Source organism: Nomascus leucogenys, chromosome 21 (assembly GCF_006542625.1).
Source record: "Nomascus leucogenys isolate Asia chromosome 21, Asia_NLE_v1, whole genome shotgun sequence".
NCBI classification, from domain to species: Eukaryota; Metazoa; Chordata; class Mammalia; order Primates; family Hylobatidae; genus Nomascus; species Nomascus leucogenys.
In genome coordinates, this window is record NC_044401.1 from 44,979,115 (window position 1) to 44,991,662 (window position 12,548).

The 12,548-nt window shown below is 42.1% G+C and overlaps 1 protein-coding gene across 20 annotated transcripts in view; it reads left to right on the forward strand.

Annotated features, from left to right (window-relative positions):
- The window catches only part of KALRN (kalirin RhoGEF kinase), a 694,786-nt gene that overhangs the window by 315,198 nt on the left and 367,040 nt on the right, over nucleotides 1-12,548 (forward strand). The window lies entirely within an intron of this gene.

The following is a 12,548-nucleotide window of genomic DNA, read 5'->3' on the forward strand; positions in this document are numbered from 1 at the left end:
TTATGGTCTTTCAAAAAAATCTTCCTGCTGGTGTGATCTAAAAATGCCTTGTCCACAAGGTGGTGCTAGCAGAAGGGAATGACATTATTAGATTCCTCATCACCCCAGGGCTACTGCTTGTGATTGTCACTGCCAGTGAGTGAGAGCTAAAAATCAGTCCCAGCTCTATTTACAAAGCCACATCCCTTCCAGGACCTGGAGAAATAGGTGGCACCTGCTCACCAGCCATGCGCTCACAGGGCTGAATGTGCCCAGAGAACCTGCCTTGGTGTCATTTGTACAATATTTAAACTGCCATTTATATAATGTTCAGTCTTTTAGCTGAGCTGCACACCTGATCCAAAAAGGGCACCATTTTTGAATTTATACAAAGATGTTGTATGACAGGCCCTGACCATTTGTCTAATAGTATAATTGTTTTAAAGTGTTTTTGTTCAGAGCCTCCACCTCAAAAATGTTATCTTAACTCTGTTATATTTCTGCATTGGGGAGTTTTCCAAATGGGTCCTGAAAATTTTCATTTTCGAGATGAAATACTGCTCTCCAGTTATTTTATCAGGTGTGATCAGCTGCCATGTAAAACGAAATAATGAAGAATAAGGCAGGGAGGGTGCCCATATGGGACAGAGGGGTGGGTGCAGCTGAAGGAGTGAGGATGACAGAGCTAGGTTTTGCCATATCACTGCTTTAGCCAGAGCTGACTTCGATCCCACCAGGCAGACAGCCCTCAATGTGGGCCCCACTTTGGGCATTGTACAGAGCCCTAGGCCTCACCCAGGGAGGCTCCCAGCCCCAGACAGACTATGTGCTGTGGATGCAAAAAGAGATGGCATGTCAACAACCAAGAAAGAACAGGAAAGTCATGGAGCATTACTGCATCTCTAGGGGAGCTGCAAGCATATGCTGAAAAATGAGAGAGGCCTTATAGGAGCCAGAAAGACCATGTCAGCAGCGACCTGAGCCCACGGAATATGGGTGGATTGGACCCAACCTATGGGATAAAGAAAGCCTCATATGGAACCCTTGTGCAATGTTGATGAGAATGTAAAATGGTGCAGCCCCTGTGGAAAACAGTGTGGAGGATCCTCAAAAATTAAAAATATAAGTACCATAGATCCAGCAATTCCACTTCAGGGTGTATCCCTAACAGAATTGAAAGCAGGGACTCAAACAGATTTTTTTTTTTTGGAGACAGAGTCTCGCTCTGTTGCCCAGGCTGGAGTGCAGTGATGTGATCATGACTCACTGCAACCTCTGCCTCCTGGGTTCAAGTGATTCTCCTGCCTCAGCCTACTTAGTAGCTAGTATTATAGGTGCCTGCCACCACACCCGGCTAATTTTTTGTATTTTTAGTAGAGATGGGGTTTCACCACATTGGCCAGGCTGGTCTCGAACTCCTGACCTCAAGTGATCCATCTATCTCGGCCTCCCAAAGTGCAGGGATTACAGGCATGAGCCACCGTGCCCAGCCATCAAACAGATATTTATACACTCATGTTCACAATATTCAAAATGCGGTAACAACCCCAATGTCCATTGATGGATGCATGGATAAACAAAATGTGTTCTATTCATATAATGGAATATTATTTAGCCTTAAAAAGGGAGGGAATTCTAATATATGCTACAACATGGAGGAACCTTGAAGACATTATACTAAGTGAAATAAGCCAGTCACAAAAAGGACAAATATTTTATAATTCTACTTTTACCTAGAGTAGTGAAATTCATAGAGATGGAAAGTAGAATGGTAGTTGTCAGAGGCTGGGGGGAAGGGAGGAATGGGGAGCTATTGTTTAATGCAAGCTTATCCAGCCCATGGCCCATGGGCTGTATGTGGCCCATGATGGCTTTGAATATGGCCCAACACAAATTGGTAAACTTTCTTAAAACATTATGAATATTTTTGCAATTTTTTTTTAGCTCATCAGCTATCATTAGTATATTTCGTGTGTGGCCCAAGACAATTCTTCTTCCAATGTGGCCCAGGGAAGCCAAAAGATTGGACACCCCTGGTTTAATTGATAACAGAGTTTCAGTTTTGCAAGATGAAGAGTTCTAGAGATGGATGATGGTGATGGTTGCACCACAACACTGTGAATGTACTTAATACCACTAAATTATACACTTCAAAATGGTTAGAATTGTAAGTGTTATATTGTGTATATTTTACCACAATAAAAAAAAGAAAGCCTCATAGCCAATGAGGACCTTCTGCAGAATGAGGTGGACTTTGCCAATGTAATAGACACAGATCCCAATGCACCTTATGATGGAAAAGATGCAGCACAGATCCACAATATCTGGCCCTGGGTCATTCCTCTCTAGGCTGTTAAGGGGCAAAGGATGGGAGAGGGCCACAAGTATCCCCTGACTGCTGAGAGTGGAGGTTGTAGTACGTGGGGTGGTCTGTTGGAATAGAGCCATCCCATAGCTTTGGTGCTTCTGCCTGTGGGCTGTCCTATGGCTCAGCACTCCTCACTTAGAAAGGACATCCCCAAAGCCACCCATAGCCCTGACCCAGCTCAATCTTCCTTGCTCTCTGCCTGATATGGCCTCAGAGGCAATGCCAACCTTGGTTATAGGCCCATGTTTTGGTTATAGGCCGCAGTTTTTGCATTTTGTTACAACCATTCAAGATCCATGGCCATACCAGTCCCATTTTTCCCAACTGTTCCTCTACCTTCTCACTGATGCCTGATATTCCTTTCACGTGGGACAATGCCTTTCCATCAGCAGCAAAGACACATGAATTTAAATTCATGCTAAAGAAAGAATGGACACATTTTTGAGAGCTTATGTTTCCATTATATACCTTGTCTTATACCAATCCTGAATGATAGGTAGTATTTGCCTTGTTTTATAGAAGACAACACTGAGGCTTAGAAAGTTCTTCCATGTGCGCAAATCATCCAGCTTGTCAGGGGCTCTGCTGAGATTCAAACCCAGGTCTGTTGGATTCCAGAGTCATGTTCTTATCCTAATTCCATGCTGTCCCTCCTTATTGAGGTATAGGAAGTGGGCATAAAACTCATTTCTGACTGCCCATTTGCTTATGGGAAGTGTGGGACAAAGAGAAAGGGAGTGAGGGTGGGGGATGTTGCCACCCTTATTGACATCCATTACAACTTTCCTCTGGCCCTTCCAGTGAGTAGTCCACTGGCATAATCCACATCTCCCTGACTCTGCTTTCTGATAAGACTGTATTTTTTTTGAAAGAGAAGACAGAGTTCTAACTTCCAAAAGGCTCATGCTTTTAGGAGGAGTGTTTGCTCTGGAAAGGAGAAAAGCAGCTGTAAGCTACAAAGGGAGCACTTTACCTAGGGTTTATGAGCCATCCCATTACCCTGAAATTAGACTCCAGAGCTGAATCTTGTAGTTGGGGAATTAATCCTGCCTTATTCCTTCACCCCTACTCTGGGAGATTGAGCGGCCCAGCATCCTGGGATTGTTAGTCCACATAGGAAAACCAATGCTGACCACAATGAAGGCAGGTTGACTGTCAGTAGCAGCCTGTCTGAGACCTGCTTTGTTCTGTACAACGTGATTACCATGTTTAGGTGCTGAAAATGGGGTAATCTAGGAAGGAAAGTGTTCTTTCTCTCTCGCTTCTGCTGTCAATTAGATGAGGGCCACTGGGAGAAGAGGAGTGGATTTAATCAGGAACTGAAAAATTCTCGAGTAAGAAGAGCAATGACAGAAAGCCAAAGCATGGACACTCTTGTTCTTTGTTTGGGTTGCTGTTTATGAGATGTGTTCAGGAAGGCTATATATGCTGTGGGGTAGGAGCCTGGGGTAACTTATAAGCAATACTCTAAAGGATCATGATTCTGTGAAGGGACCTCTTTCAGCCTTATCATTTAGGATTCCTTTACCTGAGGCTGATAATGAGAAAGGAATTCTGAGCACCCATTCTCTGTATTTAGGTTCAAAAAATTGTCTTGAATCAAAGCAGAAAGACAGCTATTACATCTGTCACAGCTCCTGGAAATTTGTCCTTCTGCAAGGAAAAGCAAGCCCTCAACAGAGGGAATGGCTACCCACGGGGAGGGGTTGAGGCAGTGTAAAGCCCCTGAACAAATACATTTCCACCCTTGGGATAGTGGAGGCATCTGTGATTCTTACCAGTGGTCAGCCTTTTTAGTAAAGACATTTAGGGCAGCTATTAAAATAGACGTAAATGATATCTTTGAAGAATTTATGTGGCAATCCATTATCCTTCATTAAACTTTAACTTTTGTGTTTAATAGCTCTTGAACAAATTTCAAACAAATTCTTCAAATACCATTTGAAGATGAATTAAATATTTGAGTCCTCAGTTCATCCTGCAGATGGCACTCTTTGAATGGCTGACATAGAAGCTGAGCTGACTGGGGAAAGGCTTTGCAGTCATGACAGCCTCCCCAGGGAGGAATCCAACATTCAGAGTGAAGGCCCAGGAAGGGATACACCAGGGGATCTGTGCCTACAGTTTTCTAGTCCAAGCTGCTGAGGTTGTGTATGCTCAAATAGAAGACCCGGGCACTGGCGGGGACCCCTCTTGGTCTTTAGTCAAATAATGGACTCAGTTTGCCTATAATCTCACCAAATGACTCAGGCCACTGAGTAGTTTTTAAGAGACGCATATTTTTTGTGGCACATTAGGTGTCATCAAGAATATAAACAAGTGTAAGATGGAGTTCCTGCCCATAATAGGATGGCTGTCAGGGGATAGATGTGTCCATGTCTGCCTAGGTGGTGGAATAGAATGTGGTACTGTTATATTGTCCTGAGATATTTGCTATTACGAGGTAGGCGAGTATTCAAGTGCCTGTGGTTTACATAACAGCTGTTCCTGCTCTGTTAGTGGTCTGCTTTATGGCCTCATTATCTGAAATGCCAGATTTTCTGTACGCTAATGTAGTCAAAAATTAGCAAGCGTTTATGTTCAAATATATATTATCTAAAGCCTCAGAGCACCAAATCACATTTAAGCAGCTAGACATATTAAGTAGCATTAGTGTAACATTTTTGAAAGAGCAGACAATTTAAAGAAAGACTTAAATAGAAAAACATGGGCACAATTAAGTACTTTATTCAGTAATCTCTGGTTACTTGTTTCTCTATCCAACCCTTGCAGTTTTTTTGTTTTGTTTTGTTTTGTTTTTTTATCAAACTTGACTAGAACACACTCTAAAAAAATCATTCTGAAACTGGAAACCATCATTCTCAGCAAAGTAACACAAGAAGAGAAAACCAAACACCGCATGTTCTCACTCATAAGTGGGAATTGAACAATGAGAACACATGGACACAGGGAGGGGAACATCACACACTGGGGCCTGTCGTGGGGTAGGGGGCTGGGGGAGGGATAGCATTAGGAGAAATACCTAAATATAAATGACGGATTGATGGGTGCAGCAAACCAACATGGCACATGTATACCTATGTAACAAACCTGCACGTTGTGCACACGTACCCCAGAACTGAAAGTATAACAATAAAAAACAAGAGCTATTATGAAAGAAGAATTAACAGAATGAATGGATAATCCAAACAAGTGGTAAGAGAAAGAGTCAATGATGACAAATGTTCTGAACTCTGTAGGCAACTGCATTGTGCTATCTTAATACTTTGTTGACTTAGTAAAACTGGAACTATAAAAAAAATCATTCAAAATAGGTAAGAATAGAGGAAAGGCTTTTTAGTGGATTTATCAGTGACCTTGCCTACCGAAGATACTCTGAGTACAATCAGCAAACCTACCATAGTAATAAGGGCAAAATAAAATAGGATAATCCACAGAGATGGAAAGTCTGTGCCCTCAGAGTTGGACAATTGCCCTCATCAATTTGCATTTCCCATCAAGTTTCTGTGTTGGGCACTGTGAAAAGTTAGAGTTCCACAGTTTCTGTCTTGAGGAACTCAAAATCTAATTTTAAAAAATGCATCAAACATGTTCTAATCCTCTAAGAAATTCTGTGGCAAGAAAGGAGGCATAATGTTTGCTCCTTTAGGATTTTCAAGGGGCATTTCTAGTGAAAGCTACTTCATCTGGCAATTCAGTTAATATGCAGTGATGCAGTGACCTTCAAAGTAAGTTCTTCTTTCTCTTCTTGCTAGAGATGATGACCAATTATAGCAGCTGCAAATGCACGCAGAAGGAAAAGGTGGGAGAGCTTAAATAGATGCTTTTTCACACTCTAGCTTCTTAGCAAGGATGAAAGATTCTTAGGCAAATGAAAAAAAAAAGTGAAGAAGAAAGCCAGGAAAATGCAGAAAAATTAATGTCATGAAGTGGGCAAGTGGAGGAATGTGAAGCAGCAGAGAAATAAAGGATAATCTTGCCCTTTGGATCTTGCATAACCCGTTTCCCGTTGGAGTGGATTCAGAACCTTCCCTCCCTGGAGCCCTAGGGAGAAGTTACTGGTATGAGCTGATGGGAGACCATCTGGTGATCACACTGAGGATGAAAAAAGATGTTACATCTTGTGGATAACTTCCAGTCAGGGGTTTTGAAGGTCACTTTACGTGGATATGATGTAGAAAATTGGGAGAGGGCAGGAGCCAATATCCAAGATATTATAGAGAGCCTACCATGAACCTTTTATTAACCCCATGAACTGTCACCCATATTTGCTGCTTCCTTTGGGGAACAAATGGCACATTCAAAAGAAATTGGGGCTTTATTCCTAATGACATAAGTTCTGAGTAACAAACTGAAAGATTTGAAAGCACAGGTGGTGTTTTTATCTCTCGTTCCATGTGATGACAATAACTACAGCAAAGAAGGGAAGCTTTGAGAAACAAATGCCTGCTTATGTAGATGGTGTTTAAAAAGTTCTCTGGACTGTGTTCTACAGAGCCAGGATGATGGGCTTCTGGCAAGGGATGGAGTGCATCTTGTAAGGACTGGGAAGGATATACGTTGGCAGAAACCTTGATGATCTCTATAGAAAGATTTAAATGAATTTTAAAGTAGAGGGAGAAAATTAACCCAGTGAAGCCAAAATCAGATATGTCAGGCTTTACACAGGTGACATAGAAAAAGTGTGTTATAAATAAAATGTGCTTAGATAACCTTAGGTTTCAAAAAATACCAAGAATACGGGTTGCAAACAATATTTTTAGGCTTCTTTATAAATAAACCAACAAAAGGCATGTGTAACAAGTAGTGCACTTAAACTTTTAACACAAGAAGATAAATATAATAGGTAGTCCTGAGACCTCAGGATATTGAGCTCATAACTAGAAAATGGCAATAGAAGAGAATTCTTTGTTGAAAAGACTTGTTATAATGGGAGGAGTGACAGTGTATCAGGATGCTTCACATCTATATGAAATCGACAAACCTGAGGGTAGAACCTTATGTAGAAACAATATGAAGATAAGAGGACCACAGAAATGAGCCATCATGTTAGTGGAGAGGACCATAGTCTGCTCCATCAAATGGAAGATATAGAAAATACTGTTGTGAGATTATTTCAATTCTGGTCAAGGAAAGCTATGGTCATAGTGGGAGTCCTCAAGCTCCCTGGAATCTCCTGGAAAAATTTGTGATACTGTAAATGAAATCAGTTAAGTAGGTTAGAGCAAAGGGTTCTGTGTGGTAGAATGTGAATGACTGTAGAAAAGTTCAAAAAAGTATAGTTTGTGTATAAACTCCCAAGAACTTTGACCTGTAGATGCAAGGATTTAGACTTTATTCTTAGAGCAGAGAGGAATGTTAAAGGCTTTTAAGTGATAATATAAATTAAAATATAGTATCTAAGCCAGAGAAATAATAATTATACTGTCACTGTTTAGATCACATGTGGAAAATTGTTCCTAATTCTGGAAAATATATTTTTAAAAAGATATTGACAAAATACACCACAATTGTTGGAAGGCTACCAGGATTGTGAAGCTGAGGTAACTGGATATGTTCTGTTTCAAGTAAAGAATGTTTTATGGAAGGCAGGGGTGATGGGATTGATAATTGAAGGCTTCCTATAGATAAATAAGAGTAAAAGGTTTAGTGAAGCCAATTTTAGCTTAATTCAGATGTAACTTCTAACCATGGGTTGCTGTTTCATGAGCTGTCCAAAACAGAGTGAAGTGCCTTGTGATGTAGTGTGCTTCTTCTCACTGGAGGTTTTCCGATACAGGCAACCTTTTTTTCCCTAGGATTAAACACCTTCATCTCTCCCATCTTTTTTTGTTGTTTTTTTTTTTTTTTTTTTTTTTTTTTTTGAGACAGAGTCTTGCTCTGTCACCCAGGCTGGAGTGCAGTGGTGCAACCTCAGCTCACTGCAATCTCTGCCCCCCAGATTCAAGCAATTCTCCTGCCTCAGCCCTCCAAGTAGCTGGGATCAAAAGCATGAGCCACTACACCATGCTAATTTTTATATTTTCAGTAGAGACAGGGTTTCACCATGTTGGCCAGGCTGGTCTCGAACTCCTGACCTCGAATGATCTACCTGCCTTGGCCTCCCAAAGTGCTGGGATTACAGGCATGAGCCACTGCGCCCAGCCTCTCCCATCTTAAAAACAAATTAATACAAATATAAGCCACCACGAACAGCTTCTCTGAACTCCACTTTCCGCTCTGTTTCTCCTTCCCTTTGTAGTCCAAGTTCTTGATAGAAAAGTTTATATTTGCCTCCTCTACTTCCTCACCTCCTCCATTCCCCTTGACCCCTGCCATTGGCTTTTGTTCTCTCTGGCCGACTGAGGTTAATCTTACTAGGGACTCCAACAGGAGTCCCTGGATTTTATTTGCTAACTTTATTATTTATTGCTAAATCCAAAAGACACTGAACAGTTTTTTTGTTTGTTTGTTTGTTTTGAGATGGAGTTTCTCTCTTGTCACCCAGGCTGGAGTGCAATGGCGGGATTTCGGCTCACTGCAACCTCTGCCTCCCAGGTTCAAGCGATTCTCCTGCCTCAACCTCCTGAGTAGCTGGGATTACAGGTGCCCGCCACTACACCCAGCTAATTTTTGTATTTTTAGTAGAGGCAGAGTTTTGCCATGTTAGACAGGCTGGTCTTGAACTCCTGACCTAAGGTGATCTGCCCACCTTGGCCTCCCAAAATGCTGGGATTTACAGGTGTGAGCCACCGCACCTGGCCACTTAACAGGTCTTAATTGACTGTTCTGAAGCATTTGATCCTGTCACCCACTTCCGCCTTTTAAAGCCCTCTTTTTCCAAGCCTTCCTTGACATCGTGCTCTCTTGGTTTCCTTATGACTTTCTGGCTGGTCCTGATTAAACTCTTTTCCCTTTTCCCCAGGATTTGTTCCTCAGATCTTCTCTTCTCCCTTTACACACACTCCCTGAACAATTTAGACTCTCTCTCAGTCTCAACGGCCACCCCTACTCTGATGGCTTCCAAATCCATGTCTCATCTCTGGTTTCACCCCTGGGTTTGATATTTATAAACCCATTGGCTCTGTGGACACATCTATTGCAATTTTCAGGGGGTTCCTAAACTCAGTGTGTCCAAAGTTTATTATATCACCTCCCACCCCTTCCGGTGTGCTCTTATTCCTGCATTTGTTATACCAGTGAAGACCACCAACCGCCCACTTGCTTGAGCCAGAAACTTGGGAGTCATTCTGGATTCTTCTCTTGCTCTTCCTCATCATTGAGTCTATTGCAAAGTCTTATTGATTCTGCCTCTTTCGTGTGTTTCTTTCCTTCCATCCCCATTGCCACTGCCTTAGATCAGAGCCTCATTATCTCTTGCTTGGAATACTGCAATATCCTGTTTTCCCTGACTCCAGTCATTGTCTTAAATCTATCCTCACGCTGCCACAACAGTGGCTTTCCCCAGATGCAATCTCATCATGATCTCCAATGGTTATGGAACCTATAGATGGCTCCCCATCAGGATAAAGTTCAAACTCTTGATAATATAAACCCTTTATGACCTGCCCATTACTTTGTTTGGCTTTACCTTTTACCCCTCCTGTGTTCCCTCTATCCCACCTTGTATTCCTGTTGTCCTGGAGTTTTCCTGAGCATACCATGCTCTCAAGTCTCAATGCTATCTCCTTAATCCTTCTCACTCCTTTAACTAACCAGCTCCTATTCACCTTCAAACACTTGTCTCAAGTATACCTCTTCTAGGAAGCCCTCAGTGGCCTCCTTGGTTTGGATTGGATGCCCCTTTTCTAGTCACCTAGTTACTCTGGTCATATCTCTATTATGGTAGTTAGCACAGTGCCATAATCAGTTTTATGCTATCCTCACTATCTGGCTGGACTGTGACCTTCCTCAGAGCAGTAATTTTGTCTCAGTCTTTTTAAACCAATGCCTAGCACAGTGGTGACCCTGACATGCAATGGATACTTGAAAGATAAACGAATGAGTGCTATGGAATGAATGCCTTTGTTGGGCAGATATCAGGCCAGATGATCTCTGAGGTCCGTCTCAACTTTAAGAATGATAAGAGAGGTAGATAAGATGAATATCTATAAGAACACAGGCTCCAGAACCACATAACCTGGAACATAACTGAGTACTCTCCTGATAGAATTAGCAAGACTGCCCTGTGCTGGGGGTCACCCTGATTAGCCCCAGCCCGGGGTCTGGCACTTTAGAGGAAGCATCTTTTGAGTCAAATTTTGAGTGAGTTCTTTGGACTCTTTTGTATTTTTTTAAAGAAAGCTAAAAAAGAATTCAGATGAAGCTATAGGAAACCACTCTTGACAAGAAGAAATGGCAGTCCTTACTGTGTCCGTTTTCCCAGCCCCACTAAGTTTCCGTGATTTATCCAGCTGGGATCATTATCAGCACACTGAGCCTGACTACCAGAGGAGGCTTTAACCTTCTCACTCAGTTAGCTGAAATGGAAGGAAGTCTTTTTTTTTCGTTTTAAAAACTCGCTGTTATTACAGGTAAGATTGGCCTTTTCCAAAGAGATCCGAAAGGCAACAACAAAACAAAAATTAGACAGAAGTGGTATACTGTATATTGACTTTGTATTCAGCATACTGATTTTGAGTCCAAGACAACTCTTCTAGTCACAGACTGCTTTTGATTCAATATAGTATGTTCACTAGTTGCCATTTTTTTCCTTCTCCTTTTTGACAAGGAAATGGCCTTAGTAACAACAACAATAATAACACCTACTGAGTACTTTCTGTGTGCTGGGCACTGTTTGAATTATTTTTCTTATGTTAACTTATTTATTTCTCACAACATCCCATGAGTTATTAATATATATTTCTAATTCTCATTTATAGATAGGGAATTTGAGGCACAGAGACTAAATGAGTAGCTCAAGTTGATAGACGTAGTGAGTGGTGGAGCTCAGATTCAAGCCCTAGTAGTCTGGCTCCAGAGTCCAGGCTTTCAACCACCCTGCTGTGGAGTCTCTTGATTCAAAAGAACCTTGGATGTCTCTGGGATCAGGCCTGGTGGGGTCCTCATTTCCATCCCAGAGCCAGTTCCTAGCCCTCTTTCCATGTGTGGATCTGGGTCATCCCTCAGACAGCTAGCTGCACATTAGCATTGTGGCTGTAGGACCCCTAAGTGATACTTTTTCCCTCCTTGACTCTAAGATTTCCATTGGACTATCATGAAGGGTCACCTTCATGGTCCTCCATGACATCTTTTTAACCCAAAAGGTGTCTATGCAGCCTCAGTCCACATATGACTGACTTTTGCCCTTCTCTGCCTGTCCTCTGGTGTATCTGAAGCACATGTAAGAATGATTGGTGACAGCTGGCTCTGCTCTTTGCTGAAGCTTGGCCTATTTAACAATTGATTTGGCCGGTATCTGGCCTGAGTCTTCCTTTCTATGTTCTAGCACAAAATGGTGGACTATACTTGGCCCAGACCAGATAGTTATTTCATCCCTTTCCTTTTACCTTTTGCTAAAATTAAGCTGTCATTAATGAAATGTCCTAGCTTTCAAAAATCTACCCCCCTAGTAGTCCACTATCTCCATGTGAAATGTCCCCTTTAGTTCTGATTTCCCCTCTACTGGGACATATGATATAGTGAAGAAAAGCATAGCATTTGGGGTCAGTCTGTTTTTTCCACTTTTGGCCCTGGACCTTGTGACAATCACTTAAGTTCTCTGATCCCCAGAGTTCTTCTCTCTAAAATGAGAGTGACACCTACCCTGAAGAGTGATGTGGAGATTAGAAATAATATATGGAAAGTACCTAATTGAGAATTTGATTCTCAGGAGATGCTCCATAAATGGCGGTCTCTGTGGCAGCAAATGGTGATCATGTTGGTGCTGGTGGCTGGTAATAGAATATATTTAAGCTTCACTCCCTTCCAGGCAAAGCTGTTAAGTCCCATGCTGTCATCTCTCAAGATTCAGCGTGGTTTGGTCTACTTAGCTATGTGGGAAAGAGTAGGCCTGTGCTTTGAGATGGCCAGGTGCCAAGAGGACAGATCAGCTGCAGGTACTGACAAACATCATCAAGCGTTAAGTGTTATGGAAGAGATGGATGCCCTGTTTGACCAGTCAAACAAGGAAAGCCAATAAAGTAATGGTATATCCTGCCTAGGGGCAGGGAACACCCAGCAGCTGGGCATCCAGGAGCCAGTGGTGTTCAGCGACCCAAGG